General features: G+C 49.6%; 1 non-coding gene and 1 pseudogene across 1 annotated transcript; both read right to left on the minus strand.

The window, feature by feature from the left end:
* The window catches only part of LOC149328447 (uncharacterized), a 478,240-nt pseudogene that overhangs the window by 226,493 nt on the left and 224,288 nt on the right, over positions 1–27,459 (minus strand).
* On the minus strand, positions 18,757–18,828 carry TRNAG-UCC (transfer RNA glycine (anticodon UCC)). The gene has a single exon. It is a non-coding gene; the product is annotated as a tRNA-Gly (tRNA).

Genomic DNA, 27,459 nt, shown 5'->3' on the forward strand with positions numbered 1-27,459 from the left:
ACGCAAAACATGCACCTGGAGCCGTATGCCAGAAGCTGACCTTCTTAAGACGACCATTTCACGTCAGTCTGGTCCGCCGTTATTGGTCACTCAGATATACCAGCGGCTTTCAAGCGTCTGTGCAAAGCTACCCGGCCATTGGGTAGAAGCGACCGGATCTCATCGTTGGCTGCACTTCGCAGTCATGCCAGCGGGTAGGTCCGCTCGCCTGCTGGGGACACAGCTCACAGCGATGTTGCTCACCAGTGGCTGCATATCGCAGCCGATGCCAGCCAATGGTGGGTTCCGGTCGCCTACCACCCAATGGCGGGGTCACTTTCTACAGACATTTGAAATCCGCGGGTATTTCTGAGTGACTAATGAGCGAGGACCAGACAGACGCGAATTCGGCATTTTAAAACGGGCGCCGTATGCAATACGGCCCGACCAGCGCCGCCGAACTAACCAACATTGGTGGCGCCACGGTGCAGTGTCACCTGGAAAGTGACTTATTGAGTCGTGGTAGAATTTGGTGAGCCCAACACAACCAAAAACTCGTTTAAGACTATTGACCCGTTCTCCGATTGCTTCTTTGGTCTGTTTATGTATCCGCCACGCTTTTGAAGTGGACATCATCATCATCATCATCATCATTTCGAACGTGACTCTGCGAACGTTCACTGAAAGGCAGTCGTCGTGGGGCTCCCGGGAGCCAGCGAAGAGATACGAAGACGCGAGAATTAGTACGACTGCGCCTGTTTTGGTGAGTAAACCAACTCTTTATCGCCATTTCGAGTATGAATGCTTGAGAACGAGAGCTAGAGGAGCTTCCAGGTTCATTCATTTCCGTAATAGCATTCCCTAGGCAACATAGCAAGAGCAACACGTTCGTTGAAGTTCTCCGCGGTAGTATGCCTGTCTAGGTAGCGTTTTTTACATCAAGCAGCCGTAGGACGAACACAGCAAGCCGACCGCCGCAATTTCGGACAGATGTTGTTGTTGCATCTGAGAGAAGGATGAAAAGGAAAATGCACGGGCCTGCCAACCGGCTCCAGCCGAGCCACCACCGCTGCCACCTGCAGATATTGAAGAGAGCTAAAAGATCAGAGGGAAAGATAAAAAATTCAGGGGGCACTTTGACTGTCTAAAGTGGGTAGAGGCGGAAGCGTTTTCCGCACCACCTTCCCTGTTTCTATGGCACCGGTGGCGTCACATATAATTGAGTACTGATTACTAAGTGATGAAAAATCACTAATTAATGGTTAATTACTGATTAATACCTGAATACTAATCATCTGCTAATTAACGACGCTTAAGCTTCGCCTTTCCGAGTGGAACGCGACAGCGCGTTGTAGCGCTGCCAGGGAGTCCACGGAACACCACCCGTTCAGCGCGATGCCTTGCCCTTTGAACGCAACGCTTTTTGAGGAAAGGAAATGGCGCAGTAATTCTCTGTCATCTCGGTGGACACCTGAACCGCACCGTAGAGGAAGGGAGGAAGTGGGAGTGAAAGAAGATAGATAAAGAGGAGCCGTAATGAAGAAAATGAAAATTGTATTAGAGGAAAGGAAATTACGCAGTAACTGTCTCACAAAATTCAGGGGGGCACTTTTTTGACCTAAAGTGTGGTCACTGATGCCCCTAAGAGTGGAACGCGACAGCGTCCTGCAACGCTGCCAAGGAGTCCATAGAACGCCATCGCCCATTCGGTTCTACGCCTCGCTCGTCAGTAAATTGGTTTTTGAGGAAAGGAAATGTATCTGTCTCTCATTTATCGGTGGACACCTAAACCTCGCGGGAAGGAAATGGAGGAGGATGAGAGTGAGTGAAGACACCGTATTCACTAGATGCGCCTTTGTTCATTCCAAACCATCGAGCTGGCATGGCGGAGTGGATAGCATGCTCGTCTCTCACGCCGAAGACCGGGGTTGGATTCCTGAGCTCGACCAATCTCTTAATCGGTTTTATTTATTTATATGGCCTGAATAGTAAAGCTAATTAGGCTAATTGGGTAATTAAGCAATTAACTAAGCTCAGTCCCACTTAATTGGAGCATCACTATACGATGCCTTCAATTGGTTGCATGGTTACTAGCCAAAGTACAATTGGCCCCGTTTGAAATTCGCGCACTGTGACGTCACGACCATTTCCACCAATTGAAAAGCGTGACATTTTCTGTCGACAACTGCTGCTTACAACGATGCGACATTAAAGGCTTCCGCCTTAAAAGAAAGGACGCGTGTCGCATCAACAACCGCGTCCGCCGAAGCGGACGCTGGCTGAAAATACAGATAAGCGGCCGTGGCTGCGATTCGTCCCCACCTCCCTCTTCGGACAGATGTAAATTTGATTCGCCTTAAATATCCCCGCAACCCTGGACAACATCAACGTTGTGACAGAATTACCGACTACAAACGTTTCAAACGTTTCAGGAACCGTTCGTCCTACAGCGTTCCGGGTTGTGTCATACCATTTCTCTTTGCATGTAGCTGACATGTTCCAGCTAAATTGGCGGCTAGCTTGCGACAAAGATTCGAACCGATGACATGTGCACATTCAGTTGTATGGCTTCCTCTACATTATCTGTTCCCTGAAGGCGCGGTTGACGTGTCCACAAAGATATGAGACAGTTTCTGCGCCCTTTCCTTTCCTCAAAAACCCATTTGGGTATTAAAATTGCGACGGGATCGTTCATTGTGCACCATTGGGGTACTTTCATACGGTTTCCCGCTCGATATAGCATACGCTTCTTACTCAGCTGAGAGGCTAGCTCGCGGCAGGCATTCGAACCGTGTCTCCGAGTGTTTCACTCGGACCTTTGTGGATTCAGCGTTTGTGTGATCAATGTTCGGACGTTTCATTTCTCATTGCGCAACCGGAGTCGAGGCCCAACGCTCACGATGACACACTCATGCTTTCGCCTTCCCAGCACTTAATCAGCCTTAGCTGCCCTATGAATTTTCGTTCCCGCGGCAGCGACTGTCTTGAAGCCCCTCCGGAGGGATTTTTGGCAAGTGTAGGTGTGAACAGAGCGATTATACACTGAGTGGGCATTTAAGAGTGGTAGCTCTACTAAACGCGAAAGTCGGTCACCATTCCGTGCCTGATTTCACCTTTGTTTAACCTCGAAAATCATAGCAACAGACTGACCTTGGCCGATTTTGTCCAAAATCAGTGTCCATCCTAATACACCGTGCACGACGCGATGGTGACCTCAAAGTTTGGCATGAGACATTTCAAAAAATTAGTCCGGGACAGCCCCGAAATTTGCCCTGGCTAGTTTGGACCACAAACAATGTACAGTCGTGCGCAAAAGTGCAGAGACCACGGGAATGGCGGTGGTTGCAATTTGTCTGTGTACAAAGGCTGTCTGGAAGAAATGGGTAGAAAGGCGGGTTAACTTATTTGGCCAGGCACCCTGCGCATATCTCGAAAGCAGGCGCTGCGCCGTGAGAAAGCGCTGGCGCGCAGTTCTGTCAGTTCGCGTGGTCTCTCCACTTTTGCGCACGGGTGCATCCGTAGCTGAGCACGCCCGACAACTTGGTGACCTGCAAATTCCACCTCGGCGACTGCCAAAATGCTTTCACTTGTCCTTTGGTCCGCCTTGCAAAACCCACCCGGTTTCTCTACAACGTAATCCCCTGATAGGTCAATTTGGACAATACGTCATCACGATCACGTGAACCTACAGAGACCAATCAGAGAGCACTGATATATTTAAGCTTATTTAAGCTTATAAAAGACCCCAAATTTCGCCATTTGGCCGACATCACAAAAATTTACCAATTGGCCTTAAAATTTCGCTGGTGGCCACCGTGACATTCTGGCACTTGACGCACTTCCAAAATTGGCAGGTGCCAGCACCAAAAATTTTACTTTTGGCCCAGCTCGAAAAAATGGCACTTTGCATGGCCCAAAATTATGCCTTTTAACCCGCCTATAAAATTTGGCAATTGGACACCTCCCGAATTTGGTATTTGGCCAACACCCTAAATTTAGCATTTGGCTTTCTCTCAAGATTTTGGAGTTGACCCACTCTCAAAATATTTTGCAGTTGGCCGACCCACTAATTTTGGAAGTTAGCCCACCTCCAAAACATTTCACCACCAAATGTGACTTGTACCACCTCCCAAAATTTCAGTATTATCCTACATCTAAAAAATTGCCACTTTGCCATCCCAGAACATCCACTTGGCCCACCACTAGAATTGGCATTCGGCCAACCTGACATAGGTTAAGCTCTCATAGTCGGCGAAAAAGCCTTGTTTCAAGCGGTTATTGGCTGAGAACGATGGTATATCTTCGGCGATGTGGACCCAAATGTCTTCTCCCACGAACTAACGGATTGGGCAGCCGTATATCGGCCTTTCTCTTGTGTTTCTATTTGTGTTTCTATGTAAATCGGTGATGGCGAAGGGTACACAATTTAATTGCAGGAATGTCCTTCGAATTACTACGTGGACGGCAAAAGAGAACACCTAAACACTTTGGCATTTCCTTCGTTAAGCTATCATTAGGAACGATTCCATTTTTTATCGTGTTATCGTTAGAAGCACCACTTCGAAAAAAAATTTTGGCGTTGGCGCTTTCTGTATGAAGCCTCACCACTGAGATGTAAAGAGAAGCGGCGATTTGGGGGAAAGGAACAGGAAGAGAAAATGGCAATATCCGGACGAAGTATTCGGAGAGGAGCAGAGAACGAGAGGAAGAGAACGGTGAGCCGATCGGGAAAGAGAGAAACGTTGAGAGAGAAAGAGTAAAGAGCTAGCGTGGCGACCAGGGAGAGGCAATCGAGACACTGAAAGGACAGACCGATACAGCACCGACTCGGCAGTCTAGATCCGGCGTCACATGCCACATTCGTGGCTGCCCGACATTGTGGTGGTGGTGGTGGTGGTTATTAGGGGTATTCTTGGGAGAATATACTGGACGCGGGTTATGTACCCTTAGTTGTGGGATCCCTCTTGTCATCTAGAGGAGGGGGAAAGGAGATGTGGAGGGGTTGTTGAGGGGAAGATGCAGTCAGCCTCGGCTTCGTTGCTGCTGTCCTTGTCCAGGTCCTTGGATTCACAGGTCTAGGGGGGTGCAGGTCTGGGGGGGCGGCACACGTCCAGGGAGGCCGCAGGCCTAGTGCTGGGCGTCCAGGCCGGTCTCCTCTAGGTAGATCAATAGGACGCGGTGGGCGGGGAGGTGGGTTCCAGCCGGGAACAGAAGCTGGTCCTCCGTGTCGGCTGACATTCCGAGAGCCCGGTAACCTGCAAGAAACGGCGACGGTAATGATGAAATGTTGGGCAGGCACACAGAAAGTGTCCCAAAGTGCCTGCATGGCCGCACGATGCGCAGGCAGGGGAGGGTGCCAGGCCCAAGACGAACTTGGTCTTTGGCGTCCAGGAGCAGCCGATGCACAGTTGCAGCATGAGGGGCCGTTCCCGGCGAGGGATCTTGTCGGAAAGTCGGTGGAAGGGCCGGTATGCAGCGATGCACCTGTCGGGGTGGCTTACCACCTGCTTCAGTAGCGGACGGGCAAAGTCGTGGGGGCTATTTCGTAGTCACAGGCAGCCCGTTGCTGTGGGCTGCACTGCACAAGGGTGTCGGCGTCCTTGTAGCATTGATAGCCGGCATGGCCAGGTTGCCAGTGGAGAGACGTGTGGCAGGTGGTGACCTCAAGGGCGTGACGCTGGGCACGAAGGACGTGGGTCGAGGTCTGGGAGCTGTGGGGTTTGCTCAGGAACTGGAGGGCTGGCCGAGAATCACGCAGGACAATAACGGAGCCAGGAGGGTCTATCAGCTTCTGTGGAGCTGCCCGGGAAGGATAGCCTGCAGGTCCGGGTCTGCTCCGACTGGGGCATCGTCAGAGTCGCTACCGCCTGCACAGCGGCTGGTCGAACGGAGCCGTTGGTTTAGAAGAGGGTTGAACGTTAGCACTCATCCAAGAATGTTGCTGTGCTGTAGTGGAGTGTGGTAGGAGGGGAGCGACGTTTGGTCACTCCATCAAGGCCAGGGGGGGGGGGGGGGGCAAGTGTCTCTACATGGCCTTAGACACCTTCCCCATCCTGGAGTTGGGGTTGCCGTGCAGACGCTAACGGAGGGCCCCACCATCTGGAACGTGGGAGAGCGGGTCCATGTGCATCAGGCCTCTTTGGAGCAGCAGGGGGCTCAGCGGGTAGGCTCCCGCATCTGCCACGGTGGCCAGTGCCTACGATGACTGTGGGTGACGAATCCATCTACTGCGGGAGAGTTCCACGCGATTAGGGCGGGTAGGCCGGAGGGGTCAAGAGGCGATATGTGCTGGATGGCTAATGTGGCCGTTGCCTGAAACAGTCGCATGGCCCTGGTGGGGGTGCTGGCGTTGCATCGGGCGAGGAGGCGTTGGGCTGCTCGACCATCACGATCCAAGTGGGTCAGGAGGGCCTTGTCAGCAGGGAGCCAGTGAGGCGGTGGTCGATATTGAGGCCTAGGTACTTCACCTATGATTTCCAAGGGAGGTTAGTCCAATTGATGTTGAGGGCAGCAACTTGAGCCGTGGCTCGTGCTCCCCTCAGATTGACAAACAGGACCTCGGACTTCGTGGCCGCTAGTGACAGGCCCTTGGTCGCCAGGAACTGCTGCACCCCACAGAGAGCACGCTGGAGGGCCTGCCTCGCTGAGGTGATCTGCCTCCTCCATTCTCGAACCAAGAGAACCACATCATCCGCACATACAGACCATAGAACCTTGTGGCGGTTGCCCTGCTGGACGGAGATGGAGAGGCCTGCCATGGCCAGGTTGAACAACAAGAGGTTGAGGACCGATCCCCTGAAGTCCCCCGGAGGTGATGAGGTGGAAAGTGCTATGGTGCCTCCTACCCGCACCTGCAAAAAACGATCCGAGAAAAAGGAGGTAATGAAGCGTCGTAGGTTTCCCGTGCAGTTCCGTCCCGATGGTGCTGTAAAGCTGACAATCGAATGCCGACTCGGCGTCCAGGAGGACTAGAGGGTGACGTCTCCATGATGCTTCGCGTCCTAGCGGGAGGACTCCACGTCCGCGATATAGTATGCTGTGAATCGATGCCTGCGGAACCCTGTCTGTCTCGGGGAAGAACCTGGCGACCTCTGCGATCCAGGTGAGTCGCTAGAGGGCCGCCCACTCTGTTGTCTTACAGGCGGCGGAGGTGAGCGAGATGGTCTGTAGCAAGAGAGCTCCCTGGATGGCTAGCTGGGCTTGAGCATGAGACCATGAGGTTGTGGTACAGCACGTTGGTAAGGTGCGACTCGTCCAGATGTCGGTGAACACGACCAGAAGGCGAGCTTTTTCCGGGGCATTGAAGTTCCGCAACATCTGAAACGTGAGCCCGTCTGCGACAGGAGCGCTGTTCTTTTTGGACCGGTTGAGGGTCCTGTGGAGCTTGTGGTTGGTGATCGGCTCGTTGCACAGAGTGGTCGCACATGCAGAGCATGGAGGTACGGGAGGGCAGCATTGTGTTGTCTGGGTATGGGGGGGTGTGGGCAGCGGGAGGCTAGATCCCGGTTTGGGTCCTTTGGAGAAGTGGTCGGCCAGCTGCTCCACCAGTGCCCGATAAGGCACTCCTCGGTCGATGACCGCTCCGTGCTCTAGTTGGTGCCGACCTGAAGCAAGGACCGCAGAAGGAGCCAGGCTGTTGCCCACTGCCGGACAGACCGGATGGAGTGGCAGTTGCCATCCCAGTCTTCCCGAGCACGGCAATTGGCCTGGCGACGACAGACAGCGTCTGCCGTCGCCAGGATAAGAAAGGCGCCGAGCGGGTTACGCAGGTTCTCTAAGGTCAGGAATGGCGATTTGCCAGTATCCCTCAGGAGAAAAAGATATTTCAGCTGTATCCTACCTACCGGCAGAAGAAATCCGGGCGATGTCATCACTGGTTGACCTCAATGGGGTGGCACAAATTCCCGAATACATTCACCAAAATTTTGACCAAGCGTCCTTCATACAGCATTCCGGGTGGTATCTTTGCATTTCTCTTTGCATATAGCTTCCATATTTTAATCACCCTGGAGGCTGGCTTGTGACAGGGGTTCCGACGATTGATTTAAGCACTATCAATTGCATGCTTTCTGAGACTACATTTTTTCTAAATGTGCAGTTTAGGTGTCCACCGAGATGTCGAGATGTGAAGTTGGATTCTAGCTTGCGACAGGGGTTCAGTGTGATGACTTATGTACCTTCAGTTGCATGCTTTAGAGCGCAGTTGAGGTGTCTATCGCGATGTAGAGATTTTAGAGCTACTGCGCCCTTTCCTCAAAAATCTTTCCTTTCCACAAAACACATGATTTTGCATTCTTCCAGATAAGCAGACTTAGTGTCCTCGGAATTTTTGTGCTAACAAGAACTTGCTTGTTTTTTTACTTACATTTCGACAGGCGGGGAGCGGCAGCACTTGAAGCCTCCTAACACGCCTAGCCCGGAAGCCTCAAACTTGAGCCATGCTGTACAGTACCGGAGAGTGGCTAGGGGAAGTGCTCACTCTTGCAATAGCGAATACCCTGGGGTGGCAGCAGAAAGCAACCACGAGTCATTACTAGCTATTCTAGATGAATTTTCTCCAAGGTGGAAGACCTCGCCTTCTGCTGCACTGACTACGCAGCAGAATATAAACAGCCAAGAAGAGGATGCATCCTGTGAGAGAAGTTATTTTTATGGCCTTGACTTTGAAGACATCGCATCGCAACGCTTGCAGTGGCTCGGAGCGGCCAGTGGAAAGGCTCAGTCTAGCAATAGCGACGAGCCTGAGGCGGCAGTAGAAAGTGGCGACAAGTCATTTCTTTCTATAATGATTGAATTTTCTGCAAGAAGGACTACCTCGACATCTCCAGCGCGAAGTCCGCAGCAGATTATATGCAACCCCGAAGAGAATTCATCCTGTGACAGCAGTTCTTTTTATGGCCTTTACTTTGAAAAGAGCGCGCCGCAAAGCCTGCAGGAGCCCGGTTGCGTTGTTTCTCATTTCGGCAACTGGAAGGATCGAAGCCTGTTTTGGCCAGACTGTTTGGAATTCAGGAGTGATCCTGAGAGGAGCAGCCATATGGTTTCTATGAGAATATCAGATCGTTCAGCTGGGGCTTCACGCGACGGAAATGGTGTGACCCGTGCAGGCAGCAGCCAGTGCCAAGAGGAGGTAAATGAGCGCTCTCACCAGGATACTGAGTACGAAGTTTCTGGTGAGCCTAATAACGGCACTTGTGACATACAAGATGCACTCGGCGTTCGAGATTGCAGTGAGGAACCGCGGACGCCCCAGGTTGAAGATGTATCCCCGATAACAATTGATAGCAGTGACGATGTAGACTGTTTCATTGTTGAAGACAACAGTCTCGCAACACATGCGTAATTCACCATTCCTATCGTGTAGCATGCCAGCCCAGGCACTGTTACGGTATTTGACTGGAACGCCATAAATTTTCCAGGCCAGCCGCCGCTCAACTACATTTCCAATGCATCGGGCTATTTTCCATGTGTCTATCCTTGCGCCTGTGTGGGTCCCCAATTTTGTCCATGTTTGTTTTGTGTGCAACATTTCCAGCTACTATGAGTGACAAACACGGCCAAAACGCAGCGATGCTGAACTATATTTCTAATGAATCGGAGTGACAAACACGGCGAAAACCCAGCGATGCTGAACTACATTTCTAATGAATTCATGTGCTTATCTTTGCGCCTGTGTGTCTCTCCGTTCTTGTCCTTGTTTGTTGTCTGCGCGAAATTTTTAGCCGCTACGAGCAACCAACCCACTCGATACGTAGCGGTGATAAATTACATTTCTAATAAATCGCGCTATTTTCCATGTGTTCGTCTTTGCGCCTGTGTGTGTCTCTTTTCTTGTCCATAATTGTTGTGTTAAAAATTTCCAGCCACTTTGAGCAACCAACTCGCTCAAAACACTCCGATGCTGCTGTCAGGTCTGTTCGTCAAAAGGCCAAGCATAGCTTGGGGATGTCCCACCTCGGCACTTACGGTAGAGGTGCAAAAGTGCGTGCTCCTGCGCAAGGCATTCTTCGCAGCCGTTCGCATGAACCGTAACGAAGGTAGCCTTTGACATCAATCGGAAGTGTGCGACATGCTACACTACCCAGTTGGAAGAAAACAGTCACCTGGGAGACGAGAAACCAATCAGTATATTTGCCTGATACCAGCAGCTATGACAATCAATTTGTTGAAATAGAATGGCAGCTTTTGTTTACCACCCTTAAAATATTTGTGGGTTTCACAAGATTGCTGAACCTCTATTTTATATGAAAAACGAACTCCAGCATGATGCACTCTTGAGCTCCATGGTCCAGGATGACAATTACACGAAGGCAACAATCAGTCTGAGTCGAAGTTGTCGCTTAGCACAAATGCGCGTGCAGTCATTGACGTCTCTCAGGATTCTCACGCGCAAAATACTACACCGGCTGCGGCAGCTCATGACGATGAACACGAGACATTTCTGCGTGAAGCAAGATCTCCTAGACATCTGTCGATCCCGAGTACAGGTGCGAGTGCGCTCACTGAGGTCTTTAATTATGGAATATTGTTCAAATTAAATGGATTCGGAGCTTTTTCTAAGCCGCATTAAATATGTCTCATGCTGCCAGAATAGTAAAACCTTCAGTTTTTGCTAAAAGAAAAATTGAGCGCACTGTAACCTTGAGCTCCTCTATCGTGCATGACATCTGCAAGGAGCAACGCGAGTTATTCCAGTTTTAACATCGACCCCTACTGCCGACACAGGAGCCCTGTCCGAAGTCTTCCACCTCACTGACACTCAACAATCCAGAAATGCTGTTAATGAAAATCAGTGCAATACATATACTTTGGAGCAAACCCACCGGTATCTCGAACACCTACTACTCCAGACCTGTGTGCGCTACTTGAAGTCTCTGATGAGAAGATTTTCAATAAATTGGAATCTGAGATCTTCGCACAGAAACGTGATAATGCTTCTGACATTGATAGAGAAGCTGAACAGCTAGATGCTGAAGTGGAGGCAATCAAGGGCGATGGTAACGTAAACTATGGTTTTAAGGACAACCTATGCCGGACGACAACAGCAATTATTCTTCCAGAGTTCAAGTTGGCACCTACTCTAGATGCATATAAAGTAGGTTATGAATTCCAAGATGCTTATTTACAAGATCCTAAATCGACTGCAGCAGCTGATTCAGAAGATTTCACGGCATGTGCTCGAAAAGAAAAATCGTAAAGACGTCTGACGCCACGCACTTATAGGTGATTTAGCAGCTATAAGACCTGATAGACATGAGCCCGAGAAATTAGGTGTCAGAAAACAGCATCCAATGCATCCGCGGCCGCGTACTGCAGGCGCGCGTGCGTTACCTGGCCTGCCCGAGGGTGATGATGCACAAGCTGCTGTGCCGGCTGCAGCAACTAAGGATAAGGAGCCAATTGTATTAATTCTTGAAACACAGCTTCTTATGCATACACCAAATTTCAACCCACAGCACTCAGATCCGGGGCCGCTGACTCCTTCATTGTCGGGCAACTCAGTACAACAGCTAAGCGCAGAACAGGGCGAAAAGACAGACACAGACCACTTTTAGCAGTGCTTGGTCACTGTGAAGGTTCCGTGAGCACATCTGCGACGCAAACTCGGGTGCTACCTCACAGTCTGAATTAGAAGGGGAAGTAATGGTCACCAAATACGGCTCAGCAGCTCCAATTCCTCCGTGCTGCTCGTCCGTGTCAGTGCTCACCGAAGGGAAGGGCATAAACTAGACGTTTTCATTTCGTTGTCAACAGTTTCACTGGTTTCATTGAGCGAAGATGAAACAGTAAGTAGACTCTCATGATTGCTTCGAAATTCTCCCTTCTGAAAAACTCCTGTTAAGCGCGGAGGCTTAATGGAGGATTTTCAAACTGCCCTGCCTCTATCGAGCTCTTCACAATGTGCACCCTGGCTGCTGAGGAAACTTGGGTCCAGTACCACCTGCATAGGCCTCTCAGATATCTGGACTGAGTGTAGGTGAGAGCTAGAGCTTACTCTCCGGATGAACGTACTGCATTCCTTTTTCTGAAGGACGGCTTAGAACCTGCATCAGGGGGTAGGAAGGCAGGACATTTATTGAATGCATATTTGACAATGAATGAACACATATTTGCAAATGTACATGTGATATCGCTCGAACCAAGCATGACCTGTAATAAACGAAAAAATGCGCAACGGCATCAGCGGCACTGTGTATATGAGTAAGTGTCCCCTGAGACAGCTGACAGCACACTTATACATGCAGAGTTGCTTGGCCATGATGTTCTTGCCGTTAAGGGTAGTTAAGGGCGATTTGCACTCCCCACACTTCTCAGGCACAGCCGGAAATCTTTTCAACAAGTACACGCCGCACATACACGCACATCTCTTGCACTGATGCTCGGAGCAGTTTTCATGCATCAGATGCTTGCGTTTACGTGTGTTGTTCTTGCAGCCAATGACGGCGCAGTGCCGCCACGACCATTAGTGGCTTATTATGCGATTATTACAAATGCACGCACTGTAGTGCCGGAGCCCACATTTCGCTGGCGGGCCTTTCCAGACCAGCGCTGCGCGCCCGCCGGCGCTCAAAGCAGGCCCTGACTCTCGGACAAGTAGCGACATGCAGCGTGACTCATCCTGCCGCCGCGGCGCCGACACGGACCCTTCCTCCTCTCCTCCTCTCCGTCGGTGCGAACTCCTCAGACGCTCGCCGGCTCTCGACCATTGGTCTGATTTGAACGGTGGCCAGTGATTGGAGGATTTGAACGGCTGGCTGCCGTAACCGTTACCAGCGGCTATAAAAACGGAGCCGCGCTGAACCCGAGCAGCAGACGGGCAGCAGAAGAGCCATCACGCCGGAGCTACGCTCGCCGCCGGGGCCGCTCTTCTTCTTTGTGCTAGCCCGTGGTGCTCTTGGCCCTTGTATCATGTAAAAGCCCTTGTACATACTGTACATAAACGTCCTTTTACTCACCGTCGCCTCGACCGTTTCCTGGCTCGGACACTCAGTCCCAACAGCACCGAACTCTTCCCACCCCGTGCAAAGTGCTGAGGAAGGCCAACGAGCGGGTACACCTGCGCCTGCTCGCTTACACCATGCTGTGCTTGGCAACTCTAAAGCATTTAGATGCCCAATTCGACGGGCGGTGCTCACACTCTGGGGAGTTGTCTGAAACCTACCATATAGTGTGGATCTGCCAGCAGAGCCAATCCCTAACCACCATCCCAATCCCCATCTGAGAGGACTGGGAGGCGACCATGTACGGCCGCGGCACCCTCGATGCCTAAAGGGCCTTAACGCAGCGCGCTCGGGCTACGGCAACCACCAATGTGGTGCCTGACTAGGCATCCCACCTGGTTCTTGTAAGTTGTTTTGATTACCTCCGCCAGGTTGATAAGACCTCGGGCGTGGTCATTGGCGACTTCGTTGCCTTGGTTCCAAGAGTGAGCAGGTACCCAGATAAGCTCCACATGGGGGGGGGTATTAAAGGGGCGAGTTTGAGGATGCGGACAGCGCTCTCACGGATTTGCCCTCTTGCAAAATTTAGAGTGGAGATTTTTAATGGGTAAGGACACACCAGGCATTAGTGTAAGCACAAGCGCTAGTGCTGCCTCTCTCGAGGATTCTGGGGTGGATGCACGAAGGTGGAGAGTGGCGATAGGTTGGAGTGTGGAGTTAATGACTGTAAGTGCCGCGTTTCTGCTTAAGCAGGCTGCGTCCACCTGTACTGCGTCGGCTTCCGAACTGCAGTATTTGGGGGGCGCTTTTGCACGGGCTAAGGCCGGTCGAGTGATGGGTGGCGTGAGCGTCCGTGAACTGTGGCGATGGGTTGGAGTGTGTAGTTCTAGTGAATGCCGCTGCCGAGTCTTCGCTTGTGCAGGCTGCGTTCACCAATATGGCGTCGTCTTCGGACCTGCACTATTTGTGGAGAGCTTTTTGCAGGGGCTATGAGGCAAGCCGAGCGAGCGATACGTGGTGTGGCTTTTCCGTGAAGAGTGGCGATGGGTTGGAGTAAAGCGTTCTAGCGACTGCCTTTGCCGTGCCTTCGCCCATGCCGGCTGCTTTAACCATCGGGCGCCGACTTCCGAACTTTAGACTCTGTGGAGAGCTTCTGCGTGGGCTATGCGGCGGGCCGAGTGATCGGTGGCATGGGTTTTCCGATGGAGTTTTACCAGCAGCTGTATGTGTACGAGGCGGGGGATTAGTAGTAATGTGAGCTTGGTTGCTGGCATGCGACTTTGGAGAGTGCCAACTATGTGACATTGTGTCAAAGGTTAAGCTAGGCGAGTGAATTATGCTTGTCTGTGCACCTCTATGAGTTCGTGTGTAGTGCTTTAATTGACACATGACATCTGTGACACTCTCGATGGAGACCTATCCGCGCCGTGAGGGAAGTGAAGCGCTTCTTAACAGCATTGCCACCAAGCAAATGCGATAGCATTTAGACTGCCTGCTATGATGCTTACATTGAGTGTCTAATGTTCTTGCGATTTCACGCGCCTAAAAACGGTTGGAACCGGTTTCATTGTCCTGATATGGTATGCATGAGTCATATCTTTCTTAGAACATTCCCTTACCTTTGATAAATTACCATCTGGAATTACATTAATCTGACTAACGACTCCACCATAATGCAGCAACTAATCCACGCCGATCCACCTCATTGCTTTTTTAGTGCCGGCCTTCGAGATATCGGGGGGGGGGGGGGGGGGGGGTTTCTTGGTACTTTCGCGGGTGCGTTCATTTGCAAATTTTGAAAGTTTGCGGCGCACTATGATTGGCGTAGCGGCGATCAAGTGGCGTTATTGATGTACCAACTATCTCAATCGCATTCATAGATCGCGGTTGTGCCGCATTCATAGATAGGTTGTGCCGACGCCGCAAGTTAATGTTATCTTTCAATTTATCATTCAAAAATTGAAATTTTTCGATGCTATCTGCTTACTTTGGGGTCAGGTGACCCTGATGACGTCATCTCTCAAATGACCAATCAGGTAATTACAAAATTTGTGCTTTTCTCTGAGTGCTCACTCTGGGTCATACAATTTTGATGACTTCGTAATGGCCACGCCACCCAAAATAACACTTCAGGGGCTTTCTTTACGGAGAGATCGGAAATTTCATGATGCCAGCTTAAGTATTATTGCACTGAAAAAATAGGAGGGAGGAAAAGGAGCGTGTGAAAATGGAAGAGAAAGTTGCGTTGGAGTGGAAGGCAGCAGAATAATTTCGACCATCTTGCAGTCTCTAAAGCGCACTGTGCAGAGCACGACGATGCCTTCTGCGCTCTGCCTTCGCCGAAACTGGTCCAAAATTTTCCCCGCGTCCTTTGGTAAAAATTAAAAATTGGTTTTGGTTGGTAACCGTTGTTGAGAAACATGTACTTAGTGGACGTTTTCTATGACTAACGCCTGTGTTTTTCTCTCGCGTATTCTCCTCCCAGATTGCCATCTGCAACGTCGCTCTTTCAGCGGTGCAGCGTTTCCGGCGAGCGTTCAAGTGCGGCCCACAACATCGGCTTGCCACAGAGTTCACCTGGCCCGATATCGGGAGAAATCCAACCGCAGCACTGTAGCAGCATCTCAAAGTTCCGCTCACGTGGCCAATCTGACGGATCACTCACTTTCTTGGAACCACTTGAAGAGGTGACCTTCACATTCGTTTCACATTGTTATTTCCATGTTTACGAGGAACCCTTAACTATTGGTGCCATTCTACTTCTCACCTTTGTGTTTCGCTTCTGACCGTAGTGAACACTTTTCTCCTACAAGGTACAACAGTTCCTAATTGCGAAAGGAAATTGTTTTTTCCACTGAGGGCAAGCAGTTATGAGGAACCTGTGAAGCCTTGCATGAGTAACGGCGTGCAGTGTGCATGTGAACAATTACCTCCTTTACAAGATGGACACCGAAGTCATTCCTCGCAGATATTTTTGACCAAAATACTATATTTTTGATGTGCGTATTGAACACTGCTAAAAATGCTATACGTTTTTGGGAGCGCAACCCTACATTCGCAGTTTCATGGCACGTAAAACTGTGCCCACCAGTTAAGATTCCGGTCCATTAGACAGCCGAGTCTAATTTCATAGTCGCCAGCATGCGTATTGATTATATGGAGCAACCTATTCCAATAAGTTGAGCACGCGCATTCATCACTTTCTGGTATGTAGACACTGTAAAGAAAATTTGGTAGTCCCTTGGCTCTTGCAGATTTCAGCTGGCCGTGCCACTTGCGGAATTTTGCGAGTAATTTCTCTGTATACAAACGGTGGTTTGTCGCATCACAGGACAGTACCTCTGATTTATCCTTTTGTATTCGCGAGCAGCTTCACAGAAGTCTAAACTTCGTCGCTCTGTTTCGTTGTGAGGAAAGTAGTCCTCGTAATGCAGGTCATGCTCTTCCCAATGTTTTTATCGTTGATAAGTGCTAATCAGTAGTGGCATTGTGGCAATTACAATTAGCTTTGCAACATTCTCTAGAGTTAGTGTTCATCGGCTATTCGCTGTCCTGCATCAGATGTTATAGTGTTGTTCTTTCGTTTTTAACTTCTCTTCATTACTAGCGAGGGAGTATTTTGATTACCGGCGGCTGAAAATCCTGATAGTTCAAAATTGTTTAAGAGAATGATATTTTGCTTGCTGGGGTGTTTATAATCATATTTGTGCTTTAAGCTTGATAATGCAAAAATGCGAGCCGTTCTCTGGTGTTTCTTTATGGCGACCAAGCTGAAATATAGGCCTTCTGCTTTATATTCTGATAATCTTATACTCCTGATAGATTTGAGGCTGAGTCGTGTGAACCTCATCATTGTGTGATCACTGCGTTTACCTGTAGGCCAGTAAGAAAAGTTGCGGGCTCTAAGAAATGCTTGGGCCCCAAAAGTTGATAAATGGCTTGAAAGGGGCAGCTTTCTTTTTGGAATGTAAACCTGCAGCTGTAAAATACGTAACAACACGCATGTGGAGCTGCTTAGGCCGAAAACGGTAAAATGTTTCTTATCGGCTTTCCCACAGGATGCAAGAGAAGCAAGCGCCCGGTACAAGCACCTGAAAAAATTGTTAGTGTTTGTTTTTGCCTCTTGTCACTATCGGTACTGTAGAGAGCATTCTTCGATGCTTTCCAGTGCTTTTTCATCTGTGTGTAATGAATCGTTTTCTTTGTGCTCTCTGTTGTACTTGCAAAGTTGGGTGCCTTACGTCATGGAGCAGCCGCGCCAGCGATGGGCTGCAAATTTTTGCGGACGTTTAAATATTTCATTCACACAAAGGAGACTGGAAATGCCCAGCGAACTGATTGTTTGTTAGACTTGTGCCATATAAAAACATTGCCGGAAGTAGTATTCAGACGTGCACTTTGCCATTGATGGCATAAACTTAGACGACTATCAACTGCGCTGTGTATAAACATTTAGAATCTGCGGTGTATGAATACGACAGCAAGAACAGTCACATCAGAGAAATCTCTGCAACTTTTCGTGATAAATATCGCTGACTGCTCGAGGACGTGTGATGTCAAAAGAATAGCGAGCACTTTGGAAGGTTATAGCTGCAAGCTGTAACCGTTGCATTAGGTTCGCCGTTGCATTACACGCAGAAAAACATCCCGGGTGTTAAACTGCCATCTCCTCGAGCTGTGCATTAGATGTCAACTTCAATCCGTGCGCAAAGTCAGTCTGAATGCCACAAAACGCGGGCACTTGAAATGTGCGAGCCCAACTTCTAACGCGTGGCCCGTTCAGTGGCAACAAGAAAAAAAAAGACGCATGGAAGCCCAATCTGACGAGCATGTTTCAAGTGATAGAGCAGCGCGAGGTTTTAACTACACTCCCCAACACTATATGATCGCAGCGCAAAGGAACCTATGAGAGAGCCGACTGCAAGAAAGACAACAGTAATTCATAATTTTCATGAAATAAAACAGTAAATTCACCTCCTCGTTATGTTAGGCTCGTTTGTATGTGCAGTGGCGCGAAAGAGTGTTAACTAAGGCTGAGAGTACTAGCAACGCATTAAGCGGTCAAATAAATTGCAGGAGTTGACAAACGTTTAGATCGTAGCACACGATCCACATAACATTCAAGCAGATGCTATGATTCACATTGACACATCACACGATCCGCCACCTTCCCCTCTTCCCCCAGATCCGTTCCTGTCCCATGTCTCCGATTCACAAGCTCTGCGCCAGCGAACACGCGCTCTAATTCCTCCGTGTTCGCACCCTCTCCCCCGTAGTCTTACTCGGCAGGAGGAGGTATCAGTGCGCCGGATTCGGGCAGGGGCGGCCCTGACCCCGTCTGTTTGTTATCGGTGGGGTGATAAATATCTGCCAGCAACTGACAGGTGCCCTCACTGCGGCGCTGCACCGGACATTTGTGATGTGCGGCACCTGTTGTGGACTTGCCCAGCGACGGCCCCTATTGGAAAACGGCTCCTCAGGGAGGTCGGCCTGTGGTGGAACCGCGACGGGGACTATGTGAAGTGGACTATGGACAATCACTTCACAAGCAGCCTATGCGAGTACCTCGCCGAAACTGGTATACACTCCTTCTTTTAACTTTCTATAACCTACATTCCACTTCCCCTTTTCTCAACTTATGCCTCATGGCAGACTTCTCGAATAAAAAAAAAGAGTGTACTAGCAACGCGGTCAAATAAGCGGTCAAATAAATTGCAGGAGTTGACAAACGTTTAGATCGTAGCACTGAATGAATCCCTGGAAACATGTCATAGGAAAAGCATAGGATTGAAAAGGAAAAACTTTTAGGCAGCTAGAGCGAAAGTAAAAGAAAAACTGCGTCGGCCGGGAATCGAACCCGGGTCAACTCCTTGGAAGGCAGCTGTGCTAACCACTATACCACCAACGCCCGACGAGTGGGGGCGTTCGTTGCCGGCGTACTTCTGTTCGGGGCTGACGCGGTATTTTCGTGGGCAGGAGCCATACGGGTAGAAAGAAGGAGGTCAGCCTCAGCCTCCGGGCAGTGCGCTTAAAACAGGTCTTAATGAAGAGAATGCTTCTATGCCGGCGTCCAGATGGAGCCACAGAATACCGTGCGTACAGCCGGCTGAAGGCTGACGAATGCGGTGTCACGCATGGCTCTTCTTAAAGATCCCAAGCTCCGATTCTCCTTCTATTGATCTGCAAGTTTTCGAAATGCTCATTGCGTTGCTTGATGTTACGTCAGTTCTGAGGTCTGAACAACTCTATTCCACTGCCAAATCAAGATCACGAGCCTAAACTTCTTAGCGGCCCTGAAATAAAGACACGGACAGCCAGAAGTGACTGGACCTCCAATGAGATTTATCAGATACATTCCAAATTCAGCAGTTTTTGAAAGGAATAAAAACAAGTTGTGCGGAGTTTAAAGAAAAACCTGTTATGCTGGCGGCAAGCTCCGTCCTAAACCAAAACTCGGACTGCTCCGCCCCTTGAGGCCATACAGGGCCGTAAAATACGCGTTTCCGTGGTGTCTCGCCCTGCACTGGGTTTCAGTAGACTCGTTCTTCGAACCACGGACACTAGGTGGGCTCGGGCCTAACATAGCGAGGCCTGGACGGGATTCTGATGCTTCATTTTTAAGTACAGCTAGCACAATCTAAGTGCAAAACTAGCGGCTGAGAAGAAAGAAGGCAGTGATACATTGAAGCGAATACTAAACGCCTTTGGAGTTCATAGTTTTGCATCTGTTTTTTACTCCCTGTGCATGGCGAAACACAAATAACAGGTCTCGGGACTTGTCTCTAACAATTCTGAGACTTAATCTGTGTCATATTTAACATTCGCCTGTCCTGGTATTGGTGTAATGAATTGGTGGACTGTTAATTGCGGCACCTCTAGTAAACATAGAGCTGGAAGTATTTGATATACTGTGCGTTCATTCTTAGGGCTTCTTAGTTGCGGTCACACCTGATTTTTGACCGATTTCAGAAGACTTTGGGCTGTGCCCTTGCGACCTTTCTATATATCTCCGAGCAGCACCAACCATCTTGCAACTCCCTGGCTATAGAGGAATGCCGTAAAAAGTCGCCCTTTCTGAAGCGGCCATCGAAAAAGAATAATTCTAATTGTTTTCAAGCTTCTGTACAAGAAATGCCAAAAAAACTGGAATGAGTATAAGTTCGTCGCAGCCACATTAAACGCACAATTACCGGTGAGAAAGATAAATATTATACCAATCAATCCGATTCCCTTTAAAATTCGGGAAACCGACGTGTGCTATTCGCTTTTGTACGGCCTTGAAGAAAGCTTACGGCCTGTTGAAATTTACTCTCATTAGTGTTCACACCAAGGGAAGCTATCAAGAGGGTTTAATCAATTGTCAAGGTATTGGAAAAGCACTTCGCGGCTCTACTACAACTGAAAGCAATGGTGTTCGCGCCAGTGACGTCAATCAATAACGGCTCTCTCGTTAATCTATCCATGCTTAGTCAAGCTATACTGACGTTGCGCCTGCTTCCCCGGCCCCGATGGCGGCACTTCAGAAGTGCTGAAGATTCATTTGAGGAACCTCCTGCCTCCTTATGATACCAGGTAAACCATTCTGTCAAACAGGCTGGGATTCCTTCCGAGTGGAAGCTAGCAAAGGCGATTCCTTTTCTTCGAAATCTAGGTGGAAGCTGGGCTTTGAATAAATTTAGGCACTCGGTCGGGCGTTCCGTCTATCGGGCCGGAGAAAAAGCACCAATTTCACACTGAAAGCCCTTCGTCGCAAGTAAAAGATGCCTTATGTGAGACTCCATACACGAAACGCTATCTGCTGACTGGAACTTGGAACTAGCACTCCGGTTTTTTTTTCCGCACGGAACGCCGCCAAGTCACAGGTGACTTTCAACATTTGCCGCCAGCGCTTACTTCATTGTGTTTTCCCAGTCACGTTCGCGGTATCTTCGAACGGGGCCACGTTCAGGAATTCTGCGTTTGAGAGCGCTGCTGTCGTGTCACGCGAACGCATGTTCGCGGGCGTTTCACGTACTTTTTTTTAACGCAAGCAAAACTCACCAAGAGCACACAGCACGAAAAATAAATAAGTCTTTTAATCGTATAACATACACAAAGTGAAGAATTAGACATCTCTTTGGCACACTGTATGTTTTAGCACGAGAATTCTCGCTGGAAACGGTGCAGCTAAAAAGTTTCCAATTTTCGATTATTCAGTTGAACGAAGTGCAAGAACGCTTTAGTGGCAAGCTAAAATTGGTTGTATTTCCCTCCACATATCTTGCCTGGAGCTATATTTAACCTTTGTCTAAATATAGGTGGCGCGCCTTGTATAGCTTATACACGGACGCCACCGCTCAACGAAATAAAGCCCATCAAATGTGGTAAAGTAGCGACACATCGCCTCCCCTCCTCTGCTTCCTACTCTCATTTTAATGCAGCAACGTCTATTTATGCATCAAAAATAGCGTGCAAAGCATGCCTGGGAAGGTGCACGTTTAGGCGCCCGACGGCCGCACCCAGCGTGGGTGAGAATAGAGGACGGAAAGGTGTGTGCGGGGCGCAATTATTCAAAGGTTGGCATTACTTTACGAAGTTTTAGGGGCTTCAGGTTGAACGTGTACGCAAAACATGCACCTGGGGCCGTATGCCAGAAGCTGACCTTCTTGAGACGACCATTTCACGTCAGTCTGGTCCGCCGTTATTGGTCACTCAGATATACCAGCGGCTTTCAAGCGTCTGTGCAAAGCTACCCGGCCATTGGGTAGAAGCGACCGGATCTCATCGTTGGCTGCACTTTGCAGTCATTCCAGCGGGTAGGTCCGCTCGCCTGCTGGGGACACAGATCACAGCGATGTTGCTCACCAGTGGCTGCATGTCGCAGCCGATGCCAGCCAATGGTGGGTTCCGGTCGCCTACCACCCAATGGCGGGGTCACTTTCTACAGACATTTGAAATCTGAGGGTATTTCTGAGTGACTAATGACAGAGGACCAGACAGACGCGAATTCGGCATTTTAAAACGGGCGCCGTATGCAATACGGCCCGACCAGCGCCGCCGAACTAACCAACATTGGTGGCGCCACGGTGCAGTGTCACCTGGAAAGTGACTTATTGAGTCGTGGTAGAATTTGGTGAGCCCAACACAACCAAAAACTCGTTTAAGACTATTGACCCGTTCTCCGATTGCTTCTTTGGTTTGTTTATGTATCCGCCATGCTTTTGAAGTGGAAGCCACTAATTGGAACAGGTCCACTCACGGAAGGAAGAAGAAGATTACCTCGGCATTTCGAAAGTGACTCTGCGAACGTTCACTGAAAGGCAGTCGTCGTGGGGCTCCCGAGAGCCAGCGAAGAGATACGAAGACGCGAGAATTAGTACGACTGCGCCTGTTTTGGTGAGTAAACCAACTCTTTATCGCCATTCCGAGTATGAATGTTTGAGAACGAGCTAGAGGAGCTTCCAGGTTCATTCATTTCCGTAATAGCATTCCCTAGGCAACATAGCAAGAGCAACACGTTCGTTGAAGTTCTCCGCGGTAGTATGCCTGTCTAGGTAGCGTTTTTTACATCAAGCAGCCGTAGGACGAACACAGCAAGCCGACCGCCGCAATTTCGGACAGATGTTGTTGTTGCATCTGAGAGAAGGATGAAAAGGAAAATGCACGGGCCTGCCAACCGGCTCCAGCCGAGCCACCACCGCTGCCACCTGCAGATATTGAAGAGAGTTAAAGGATCAGAGGGAAAGATGAAAAATTCAGGGGGCACTTTGACTGTCTGAAGTGGGTAGAGGCGGAAGCGTTTTCCGCACCACCTTCCCTGTTTCTGTGGCACCGGTGGCGTCACATATAATTGAGTACTAATTACTAAGTGATGAAAAATCACTAATTAATGGTTAATTACTGATTAATACCTGAATACTAATCATCTGCTAATTAACGACGCTTAAGCTTCGCCTTTACGAGTGGAACGCGACAGCGCGTTGTAGCGCTGCCAGGGAGTCCACGGAACACCACCCGTTCAGCGCGATGCCTTGCCCTTTGAACGCAACGCTTTTTGAGGAAAGGAAATGGCGCAGTAATTCTCTGTCATCTCGGTGGACACCTGAACCGCACCGTAGAGGAAGGGAGGAAGTGGGAGTGAAAGAAGATAGATAAAGAGGAGCCGTAATGAAGAAAATGAAAATTGTATTTGAGGAAAGGAAATTACGCAGTAACTGTCTCACAAAATTAAGGGGGGCACTTTTTTGACCTAAAGTGTGGTCACTGATGCCCCTAAGAGTGGAACGCGACAGCGTCTTGCAACGCTGCCAAGGAGTACATAGAACGCCGTCGCCCATTCGGTTCTACGCCTCGCTCGTCAGTAAATTGGTTTTTTGAGGAAAGGAAATGTATCTGTCTCTCATTTGTCGATGGACACCTAAACCTCGCGGGAAGGGAATGGAGGAGGATGAGAGTGAGTGAAGACACCGTATTCACTAGACGCGCCTTTGTTCATTCCAAACCATCGAGCTGGCATGGCGGAGTGGATAGCATGCTCGTCTCTCACGCCGAAGACCGGGGTTGGATTCCTGAGCTCGACCAATTTCTTAATCGGTTTTTGTTTATTTATATGGCCTGACTAGTAAAGCTAATTAGGCTAATTAGGTAATTAAGCAATTAACTAAGCTCAGTCCCACTTAATTGGAGCATCACTATACGATCCCTTCAATTGGGTTGCATGGTTACTAGCCAAAGTACAATTGGCCCCGTTTGAAATTCGCGCACTGTGACGTCACGACCATTTCCACCAATTGAAAAGCGTGACATTTTCTGTCGACAACTGCTGCTTACAACGATGCGACATTAAAGGCTTCCGCCTTAAAAGAAAGGACGCGCGTCGCAGCAACAACCGCGTCCGCCGAAGCGGACACTGGCTGAAAATACAGATAAGCGGCCGTGGCCGCGATTCGTCCCCGCCTCCCTCTTCGGACAGATGTAAATTTGATTCGCCTTAAATATCCCCGCAACCCTGGACAACATCAACGTTGTGACAGAATTACCGACTACAAACGTTTCAAACGTTTCAGGAACCGTTCGTCCTACAGCGTTCCGGGTTGTGTCATACCATTTCTCTTTGCATGTAGCTGACATGTTGGCGGCTGAATTGGCGGCTAGCTAGCGACAAAGATTCGAACCGATGACATGTGCACATTCAGTTGTATGGCTTCCTCTACATTATCTGTTCCCTGAAAGCGCGGTTGACGTGTCCACAAAGATATGAGACAGTTTCTGTGCCCTTTCCTTTCCTGAAAAACCCATTTGGGTATTAAAATTGCGACGGGATCGTTCATTGTGCACCATTGGGGTACTTTCATACGGTTTCCCGCTCGATATAGCATACGCTTCTTACTCAGCTGAGAGGCTAGCTCGCGGCAGGCATTCGAACCGTGTCTCCGAGTGTTTCACTCGGACCTTTGTGGATTCAGCGTTTGTGTGATCAATGTTCGGACGTTTCATTTCTCATTGCGCAACCGGAGTCGAGGCCATACGCTCACGATGACACACTCATGCTTTCGCCTTCCCAGCACTTAATCAGCATTAGCTGCCCTCTAAATTTTCATTCCCGCGGCAGCGACTGTCCTGAAGCCCCTCCGGAGGGATTTTTGACAAGTGTAGGTGTGAACAGAGCGATTATACACTGAGTGGGCATTTAAGAGTGGTAGCTCTACTAAACGCGAAAGTCGGTCACCATTCCGTGCCTGATTTCACCTTTGTTTAACCTCGAAAATCATAGCAACAGACTGACCTTGGCCGATTTTGTCCAAAATCAGTGTCCATCCTAATACACCGTGCACGACGCGATGGTGACCTCCAAGTTTGGCATGAGACATTTCAAAAAATTAGTCCGGGACAGCCCCGAAATTTGCCCTGGCTAGTTTGGACCACAAACAATGTACAGTCGTGCGCAAAAGTGCAGAGACCACGGGAATGGCGGTGGTTGCAATTTGTCTGTGTATAAAGGCTGTCTGGAAGAAATGGGTAGAAAGGCGGGTTAACTTATTTGGCCAGGCACCCTGTGCATATCTCGAAAGCAGGCGCTGCGCCGTGAGAAAGCGCTGGCGCGCAGTTCTGTCAGTTCGCGTGGTCTCTCCACTTTTGCGCACGGGTGCATCCGTAGCTGAGCACGCCCGAAAACTTGGTGACCTGCAAATTCCGCCTCGGCGATTGCCAAAATGCTGTCACTTGTCCTTTGGTCCGCCTTGCAAAACCCACCCGGTTTCTCCACAACGTAATCCCCTGATAGGTCAATTTGGACCTGACATCATCACGATCACGTGAACCTACAGAGACCAATCAGAGAGCACTGATATATTTAAGCTTATGTAAGCTTATAAAAGACCCCCAAAATTCGCCAATTGGCCGACATCACAAAAATTTACCAATTGGCCCTAAAATTTGGCTGGTGGCCACCGTGACATTCTGGCACTTGACGCACTTCCAAAATTGGCAGGTGCCAGCACATAAAATTTTACTTTTGGCCCAGCTCGAAAATATGGCACTTTGCATGGCCCGAAATTATGCCTTTTAACCCGCCTATAAAATTTGGCAATTGGACACCTCCCGAATTTGGTATTTGACCAACACCCAAAATTTAGCATTTGGCTTTCTCTCAAGATTTTGGAGTTGACCCACCCTCAAAATATTTTGCAGTTGGCCGACCCACTAATTTTGGAAGTTAGCCCACCTCCAAAACATTTCACCACCAAATGTGGCACTTGTTCCACCCCCCAAAATTTCTGTATTATCCTACGTCTAAAAAATTGCCAGTTTGCCATCCCAGAACATCCACTTGGCCCACCACTAGAATTGGCATTCAGCCAACCTGACATAGGTTAAGCTCCCATAGTCGGCGGAAAAGCCAAATTCCGGCCAATTTTGCAATTCCCGTTTACAATCCTTGGACCCAGACCTGAAGCTCCGGCTACCATCAGGCCTACCACGACGAGAAGAAACTTTGCTGTGTCGCCTCTGGCTTGGTGTAGCGTTCACCAATCACTACTCATTCTTAATCGGTATGGCTGATAGTCCTGCATGTTCCATCTGCGGGCAAGACGAGACCATAACCCACATTCTTTGTGACTGCCCTGCCTACACCACCGAAAGGCAGTCTCTCAGCCGTGCGCTGGAGCGCCTAGATACACGCCCTTTCACGGAAATGAAGATTCTCGGCCCCTGGCCGCGGCGGTCGTCGGCGGAGAAGGCCTGCAAGGCACTGCTCCGCTTCTTGAGAACTTCTGGCCTGCACGATAGGCTGTGACTTTAACGAACAGTGACGTTTTATAGTGACTTCAATTTTCTGTTACTCTCCTTTCTCTTTCTTTTTTTTATCCCCTCACCCCCTTCCCCCCGTGTAGGGTAGCAAACCGATTATTATTTCGGTTAACCTCCCTGCCTTTCCTCTTCTATATCCTCCTCCTCCTCCTTGTTTTAAGCGGTTATTGGCAGAGAACGATGGTATATCTTCGGCGATGTGGACCCGAATGTATGTCTCCCACGAACTAACGGTTTGGGCAGCCGTATATCGGCCTTTCTCTTGTGATTCTATTTGTGCTTCTATGTAAATTGGTGATGGCGAAGGGTACGCAATTTAATTGCAGGATTTGTCCTTCGAATTACTACGTAGACGGCAAAAGAGAACACCTAGACACTTTGGCATTTCCTTCCTTAAGCTATCATTAGGAACGATTCCATTTTTTTATCGTGTTATCGTTAGAAGCACCACTTCGAAAAAAAAATTTTGGCGTTGGTGCTTTCCGTATGAAGCCTCACCACTGAGATGTAAAGAGAAGCGGCGATTTGGGGAAAGGAACAGGAAGAGAAAATGGCAATATCCGGACGAAGTATTCGGAGAGGAGCAGAGAACGAGAGGAAGAGAACGGTGAGCCGATCGGGAAAGAGAGAAACGTTGAGAGAGAAAGAGTAAAGAGCTAGCGTGGCGACCAGGGAGAGGCAATCGAGACACTGAAAGGACAGACCGATACAGCACCGACTCGGCATTCTAGATCCGGCGTCACATGCCACATTCGTGGCTGCCCGACATTGTGGTGGTGGTGGTGGTTATTAGGGGTATTCTTGGGAGAATATACTGGACGCGGGTTATGTACCCTTAGTTGTGGGATCCCTCTTGTCATCTAGAGGAGGGGGAAAGGAGATGTGGAGGGGTTGTTGAGGGGAAGATGCAGTCAGCGCCGACTTCGTTGCTGCTGTCCTTGTCCAGGTCCTAGGATTCACAGGTCTAGGGGGGTGCAGGTCTGGGGGGGGCACACGTCCAGGGAGGCCGCAGGCCTAGTGCTGGGCGTCCAGGCCGGTCTCCTCTAGGTAGATCAATAGGACGCGGTGGGCGGGGAGGTGGGTTCGAGCCGGGAACAGAAGCTGGTCCTCCGTGTCGGCTGACAGTCTGAGAGCCCGGTAACCTGCAAGACACGGCGACGGTACAGATGAAATGTTGGGCAGGCACACAGAAAGTGTCCCAAAGTGCCTGAATGGCCGCACGATGCGCAGGCAGGGGAGGATGGCAGGC

This window comes from Amblyomma mixtum, chromosome 9 (genome assembly GCF_055824585.1).
Source record: "Amblyomma mixtum isolate Tamu chromosome 9, ASM5582458v1, whole genome shotgun sequence".
In the NCBI taxonomy this organism is placed as follows: Eukaryota; Metazoa; Arthropoda; class Arachnida; order Ixodida; family Ixodidae; genus Amblyomma; species Amblyomma mixtum.